This window comes from Zootoca vivipara, chromosome 5, assembly GCF_963506605.1.
Source record: "Zootoca vivipara chromosome 5, rZooViv1.1, whole genome shotgun sequence".
NCBI lineage: Eukaryota > Metazoa > Chordata > Lepidosauria > Squamata > Lacertidae > Zootoca > Zootoca vivipara.
Genome location: NC_083280.1, coordinates 23521107 through 23528895, shown reverse-complemented (window position 1 = coordinate 23528895; position 7789 = coordinate 23521107). Strand labels below are relative to the sequence as shown.

Here is a 7789-nt window from a genome sequence, read left to right as displayed (position 1 = left end):
AGCTTGCAAGCAGAACTTGAGTGCAACGGGCCAAGTTTCATGGCTGAAGAGCAATTTGGACCAAGGCCAAATCCAGCAGGCCAAGGAACCACACCAAGCATTGAGGCAAATGATGAGGAAAGGGACGAGCAGATTTGACTGGCAACATGACAGCAAATTGTTTAAAATAGGAATGGGAAAATGAAATCCTTTTGTGTGAGGGAGAAGTGAAGGCGAGAAGGGAGCCTAGGAACCCAACTTTGGGATTGTGGAACCGAGAATATTATGTGTGAATATGAACACCCAGCTACGTGATGCTACAACACTGGCAACGCATACCTTGAAGGCAGAGGTAATCCATGTGGTATGCTCCAGATGCAGTTGCACTAACTCTCATCAGGCCCAGCCAACATGGCCAATGGTAGGGATGCTGGCAGTTGGGGTCCAACAATGTCTAGAAAGCACTGAGTTGGCTACCACTGCCTTAGAACCATATCAGGCAGATAAACTGCCCCAGAACTTTAAGGTGAGGCAATTAGAATTGCTACTGCTAAGTGAATATGTAGACAGTTTCAGGAAAGCTTATTTAAGGTGCAGTCCATGAAAACCAGGTTGTTGTTGTTTAGTCGTTTAGTCGTGCCCGACTCTTCGTGACCCCATGGACCAGAGCACGCCAGGCACTCCTGTCTTCCACTGCCTCCCACAGTTTGGTCAGACACATGTTGATAGCTTTGAGAACACTGTCCAACCATCTCATCCTCTGTCCTCACCTTCTCCTTGGGCCCTCAATCTTTCCCAACAGCAGGGAGTCTTCTCTTCTCATGATGTGGCCAAAGTATTGGAGCCTCAACTTCAGGATCTGTCCTTCCAGTGAGCACTCAGGGCTGATTTCCTTAAGAATGGATAGGTTTGATCTTCTTGCAGTCCATGGCACTCTCAAGAGTCTCCTCCAGCACCATAATTCAAAAGCATCAATTCTTCGGCGATCAGCCTTCTTTATGGTCCAGCTCTCACTTCCATACATCACTATTGGGAAAACTATAGCTTTAACTATACGGACCTTTGTCGGCAAGGTGCCACTTAATTCAATTTCTACATATCTTTAAAAATGGTTGAAAACAATCATTTGGCACAAGCTTTTTTCAATTTTAACATTACTCTAATTCTGGATGAGGCCATTCCAGGAATGTGAGTAGGCCTAAAAAAAATAAATGTTTTTGTTGCTCCATTGAAGTAACCCAAATAGGCTGATCGCAACTTAGCCACTATAAACAATGGGTGTTGTCCAATGATGTCAGAGTAGACCCGTTGAAATTAATGGTCCCTAGTTTGTTGATTTCCATAGGTCTGCTGAGTATGGCTTATACTGGATATGACCCATTGGAACTGCAGTTGGAGGTCTGGCAGTGACAGCGTACTTCATGTTATCCAACAATGTTATTCAGGAGGCAGTATGTATACATTTGCTGCCAGCACTCCCATTTGTTTAAGGCCCTTGGAATTTCAGAGAAATGAAAAGAAATCCATCACAATATGTCAACTAAAGCTTGAAATTCCAGGATTTATGACCTATTCATATATAGTTTTTTTGTTGTTGCTGGAGAATATATGAAGCATCGCATCGCTTCATATATTCCCCAGCAACAAAAAAACAAGGCACCAAGTGATATTCCGAAAGTCACGGCGTCAAAGAGGCATATTGCCTGCCTCTGCTGTGAGCAGCAGTCTGTCCCTGAATACCAGTTGCTTGGAAAGTACTACTGCTCTCATGTCCTGCCTGCAGGCTTCACACAGACACTTACCTTCCAAGTCCCGGACTGCAGAATCCGGGACCGGCAGCCGTGTGACACTGGAAGTTGCGTCGACGTAACTTCCGGTGTCGCTTTGCGCTTCTATGGGCACCAAAAATGGCCACCGCCGGCTTCAAAAGTAGCTTTTGCGCATGACCGGAAGTGAGTCGACGCAACTTCTGGTGTCACCCCGCCCATCTACGGGCACCAAAAATGGCCGCCGCCGACACCGGAAGTCGCGTCTACACACTTCCGGTCATGCGTAGATGTGACTTTTGAAGCCGGCGGCGACCATTTTTTGTGCCCATAGAAGGACAAATCAGAAAGAAAAAAAATGGCCGCCGGCAGGAGAAAATAACGGAGAAAAACGGGAGACAAAGTGATACGGGGGACCACCGGGAAAAGGTAAGTAAAAACGGGGGTTTCCCGGGGAAAATGGGGTACTTGGCAGCTATGCATAGATATCTGGCTAACTACTATGAGAATCAAATGTTAGATAGGCTTTCGGCCTGGTATTCTTACGTTGAGACAGACACTTATTAACATTGTGACATCTTCACTTAAGAAATTAAGGATTGCTCATTTGTTATCTTTTCTGGCAATGCATGCTGTTGGTCGCTGACAGGAGTGGAGATCAATGCGGGGTACAGGATCCGCACATGAATATGATAGACAAATAGTTCAAACGCACACAAACAATGACAGGGCGCCAAGCTTCAGCTTGGAGAACAGTTCAGCATGAAAAGTTCATTAAAAAAAGATTGGCATCAAGGACTGCTTGCGAGCTCTCACATGCAAGGCAGGAGAGAGGTTTTCTGCACAAGCATACAAACTTTGACGGAACTTGCTCTCTTGCTCAGTTTAACCAATGTTTAACATCACCACCCCCAGGAAATACTGGTTCTTTTATCGGAGCTCATCTCTCCTTCAAACACTATGGACATCACATCCTGTCTGAATGGTAATGAAGATAATATTTGATTTCTAGAGACAATCTTGAAAGTATAGCTTGCAAGACTTGGATCTCAGCTCACCAGTTTCTTGGGTTTAGCAAAGGGTCTTAATCAACTTGCAGTTGACTCCCCCCCTTTTTTACAGCAAGTTAAACAAGGGCTTAGATTAGAATTTAGAAACTGAATAGACCATTAATTCCCATAGATAATGTCTGGTACACAAAGTCTTAGGGCCTTGCAGATTTCATTATGTGAGAGTTTTTGTTCAGGCAACTATCCAGCAACTAAAGTGCTGGCTGCAAAAGCTAGGGAAAGCTCTTTTGGTAGGTCATCGGAGTGTCTGTAACCCTTCAACAAATACTCAGCATTTCTGATCAGCTTTGATTAAAGGAACAACAAAGCTTGTGCCAGAAGAATGCAGAATTTTTGCCTTAGGCCACGATTCTGGAATACAGCTATCTCTACACAACTGAGTATGGTGGGTATACTTTGAAGAAGCATCTCCAGAGAAGGAAAGGACACATAAAGCATTATTTCCAGATTTTGAAATCTACTTGAATTTGTGCATTTCAGCAACTCTCTCAAATATAAATCCCCACACTTTCCCTTGTACATTCTGAAAGTAGGTGTTTCACTACTTTGAATGTGGGGTGGTGCAGAAATACCGTTGTTGGCATCCGTCAACAACAACAGAGCACGCCTCCGGGGGTGAAATGAAATTGCACTGAAGTGAAGTGATCTCCTCAGAGCTCAGGCCTGGGAAGTGTGTATGGAGGTCCTGGGCTGCCCAGATGACAAGATCCCTCCTCTCGGCCTCTCTGATGTGGTCCAAAGGAAAGCAGAACCATATGTTTAGCATCAGTTTGGCTGCAGGAGTTGCTGAAAGGAGGTGTACTGGGCATCATCCAACTGTCTTAGGGAACTCCAGTCCAGATTTGTGTAGGGTTTGCTCCTTAGTCTTTTCTTCTCCCAAAGATAACCCACAAGAAAGCGGAGGATAGAAATTATTGGGGTAATTCGGTTGCTTCTGGCCAGAGCAGAAATTAAGCAAGCAAGCAGAATAGAGCATATCCCTGGTTCAGATGTTTCAAAGAAGTGTTGTGAGAAGAAGCATAAGCGATTCCTGCTTCAACCCCATAAATACATAAATTTCCCAACGTATATGCTCAAAGAGAAAGCATTAAGATAATCCATGCCACCATGTTTGATGAGTAGTTCTGCTTTGATGAGTAGTTCAGCATCAAAAGAGTTGCAGAAAGACCTCTCATGAAGAGGAATAGCATCAGTGTAAGCTGTAAAATCAAGCTCCCCTATGGGATTACTTATGGTGTATGGGTTGAGGGGGGTCTTCCATCACTTCCCACTTCTCCCTTCTGCCCACCAAGGCCCTCTCAGTTGCTGCTGCTTGAGGAAGTCCCCTTGCCACCAAGGAGCACACTGGGATTCCCCAGCATTTCAGGCAGGAAACTCGAGCTACTTGTATGTGTTTCTGGCCAATACTGGTCATTCCTTGAGTGATTTCTATTCCGGACCACAGACAAACATGTAAACTGCTGGAATTTCCACTGGAACTCTCTGACACCCCTTGATTGTAAGTGAGCATTCCACTAACAAGAGGAGGAGTTAAGGCCTTGCAAAGAGTTTTGCTCTGATGTGAAATTTTCAGATTTCACAACACTTGCTTTAGTTCAGTCGCTGAAAAACTTGAGTTTTTGCAAAGAGCCGGTGCTTTTGATATAGCAGTTGGGGTTTTGTAGAATCTGCTGCTTGCTGTTGACTCTGCTTTCATCTAGCAGGATCTGCTCTTGGAGGAAATGTGTTTGAACACCTTACAAGACAGAAGGAAACCTGAAGGTGGGTGATCAAATATACTGAAAGGGGCAAGCAGTTAAACCAGTCCTGAAAGAGTGTGGCAGATCTAGCAAATCTGCAAAATGATTTGCTGAGGTGCAGTTCACCCAAGTGCCATACTGTGTACTATTGATTAATACATGTTAGTACCAGAGGGCCCACAGCACAAGACCATCACCACCAACACACAAATCCTTGCCCCCCCCCCATGCAGCTGCATATTTTTCTTCTTCTGTTATTGTTATCACAGTGGTGGAAGCAACATCATTTACTGCCCTTCTCACAGAATCACAGAATTGTAGAGTTGGAAGGTATCCCAAGGGTCATCTAGTCCAACCCCCTGCAATGCAGGAATCTCAGCTAAAGCATCCATGACAGATGGCCATGCAATCTCGGCTTTAAAATCTCCAAGGAAGGAGAGTCCACAACTTCATGAGGGAGACCGTTCCACTGCCAAACAGCTCTTACTATCAGAAAGTTCTTCCTGATGTTTAAAGTAATACCTCTGCGAATGTCCGCCCCGTCGAGCGTCCGTTTTGGCAACCGCCCACGGCAAACCCGGAAGTACCAGAATGGGTTACTTCCGGATTTGCCGCTCGCGGATGCACAGAAGCACAAACTGCTCTGTGTGCATGCGCAGAGTGGCGCTTTGTCGAGTGTCCCTTTTGCCGAGCATCCAGGGCTCCGATACGGATCCCGGACTCAAAACAAGGTACCACTGTATTTGGAATCTGTATTTGGAATCTCATTTCTTGTACTGTAATTAGAAGCCATTGGTTCATGTCCTACCCTCCAGAGCATGAGAGAACAGGCTTGTTCCATCTTCCATGTGACAGCCCTTGAGATATTAGAAGATGGCTATAATATCTCAGTCTCCTCTTTTCCAGGCTAACCAACCCAACTTCTTCAAACATTCTTCATAAAGCTTGGTTTCCAGACCATTGATCATCTTGGTTGCCCTCCTCTGCACACGTTCCAGCTTGTAAACATCCTTCTTACACTGTGGTGCCCAGAATTGGACTAAGTATTCCGAAGAAGATCCACATCTTGTTTAGGTATCAATGTAATAAATGCTTCTTTCCATGTCTCTGGGATATCACCCTGTATTCTAAGTATTCCAGGTGCGGTTCTCACTAGGTCTTTGATGCAGCAGCTGGCTGATGTTTTAATTTACCCAGAATGCAATGCCCTGGCCTATAGATTTATGAAAACTAGACCACTAAAATGGGTCTAGTGACCACATTGGCGAGTAGAGGCATAGACCTGTTGAACCATCTAAGCTGCTTGGGCCCCCAGCCAGTGCTTAAATTGGAACACTGATTGTACACAGCCAGAGCTTTGTGCGAAGCAACCCATCACCACCTTTTCCTATTGAGATCAAGCTCTCTGGAAATAATTATTATCCTTTTCCATAAATGCTGAGAATATGAGCTTCTCCATATAAATAATGCTCCATATAATTCAGCCTTAACTTTATTAAGGCTAAAGCCCCCCCCCCACTGTCCTTTAGGACTGAGCCTTCTCTGCCTGTGGTATTGTTTCCATTGACGCATCCTTGATATTGTTTCATGGACAATTGAACTTGGGGGGGGGGGAGGTGTGTGATTCTGGAGATTTATCCGGAGGGAGAAAATGAAAGGTTGTCTTGGAGAGTTATTCGGCAGATCTAATGCTAGCAATATAGTTTTCAGGAGGCTCTGCTAATAACCGAGCCTAATGTTTGTAACCTTTCAGTAATTACTTAGCATTTTTGGCTTCAGCTCTGAATAAAGGGACAAGATATGTTGCAGAATTCCTGCCAGCGTTTTGACACTAGAGACTCCTGCTTCCATGCCAACTCATACTGCAGTTTGAGAGTCAGAAATCTGCTATAACATCCACTCTTTCCCTCTCTTTTGAATGGCCAAAAGTTTGCAGCAAAAAAATACTGCCATCTTCTTGTTACTCTTCTATGCCTGCTTCACACAAGATAATTTGGGCCAGTCATCTGGTGGTGGAGATCCCTGTAGAACCTTTAAAACAACAACACTTAATTGTTATGTGCTGAGATCCCTCCTACCATGTGCCCTCCTGGTGCAGGAAGTTGAATATACTGGTAGTTGGACTTCTGGGTAAAGATATATTGGGCTATGCTGGCAGCCATTATACTATTGAACTTACCGCACAATTGTAGTCGCGTCTGTTAGAAATGGGAAATAAATTTGGTTCAGCTTGCATTTTAATGGGAACCCACCTAATTTGCATTTCCCAAAACGATATGCGAATTAAAGCACAGCTATCCTTCCAAATCTGCAAATCTGTGAATTTTGCAGTGCAGTTCTCTATCCAAAATACGTCTACCTAAGTGTGCCTTTAAATGTGTTTATTAGTGAAAACATACACATCATATGTATGTGTGTGAGAGAGAACAAAAATAGCATACAAAAAGACATTATATTCGAGAAAATTGCCTGCAAAAATGTGCATATTACAGTAGAAGAAAAGTACATTAAAATGCTGGTGAATTCTCATGACGACGTTAAACAAAAATTGCAGACTGATGCAGAAAAGTGATGAACTCAACTGCAAACTTCAAAAATGAGGAACTGAAAGCTGACAGATACAGCCATCCGTCATGTCTACATAGAAGGAAGTCTCGTTGATTCAGTTGGACTCAAGTCCCCAATAAGCATGGATCCCACTTCCCCTCTCTTGAGAAGCTCGGAACTTCTTACACCTCCATTTCCCGTGCAGGTACTGACTATGTTGAGGCATCTTCCACATCAAGACTGTAGCAACATTGCATGACCTTCGAGTCTCTGTTTTGTTGCATGGGGCTCTAAAAAGTTAACATGGGCGAACATTTATGGTACACTCTGCCATGCAAATATATATACGCCTGCCCCATGGAATGCCCTCCCATCAGATGTCAAGGAAATAAATAACGAGAAAACTTTTAGAGGACGCCTGAAGACAGCCCTGTATAGGGAAGATTTTAATGTTTGGTGTCTCTCCCCCCCCCCCATTTTTTAAATCCATTTTATAACATATAAACACAATACACATAATAAGCACAGTACACAAATAAGCACAACACAATACAAAATACAATATTATAAACATACAAAACAAAAAATAAAAACAAAAATCTCTAGAACATTTCATTATCTTGCTCAAATCCCTCCCACCTGTGCTTCATATTAATTCCATCTTTAGCAACTTCTATATTAACACTCT

At 43.7% G+C, this 7789-nt stretch overlaps 1 long non-coding RNA gene across 1 annotated transcript; it reads left to right on the top strand.

Moving 5' to 3' along the window:
- Positions 1 to 3674: 3674 nt before the first annotated feature.
- LOC132592148 (uncharacterized) lies at positions 3675 to 7551 on the top strand. The gene is made up of 3 exons (XR_009557569.1): positions 3675 to 4576; positions 5461 to 5628; positions 7109 to 7551. It is a non-coding gene; the product is annotated as an uncharacterized LOC132592148 (long non-coding RNA).
- The last annotated feature ends 238 nt before the right edge of the window (positions 7552 to 7789 follow it).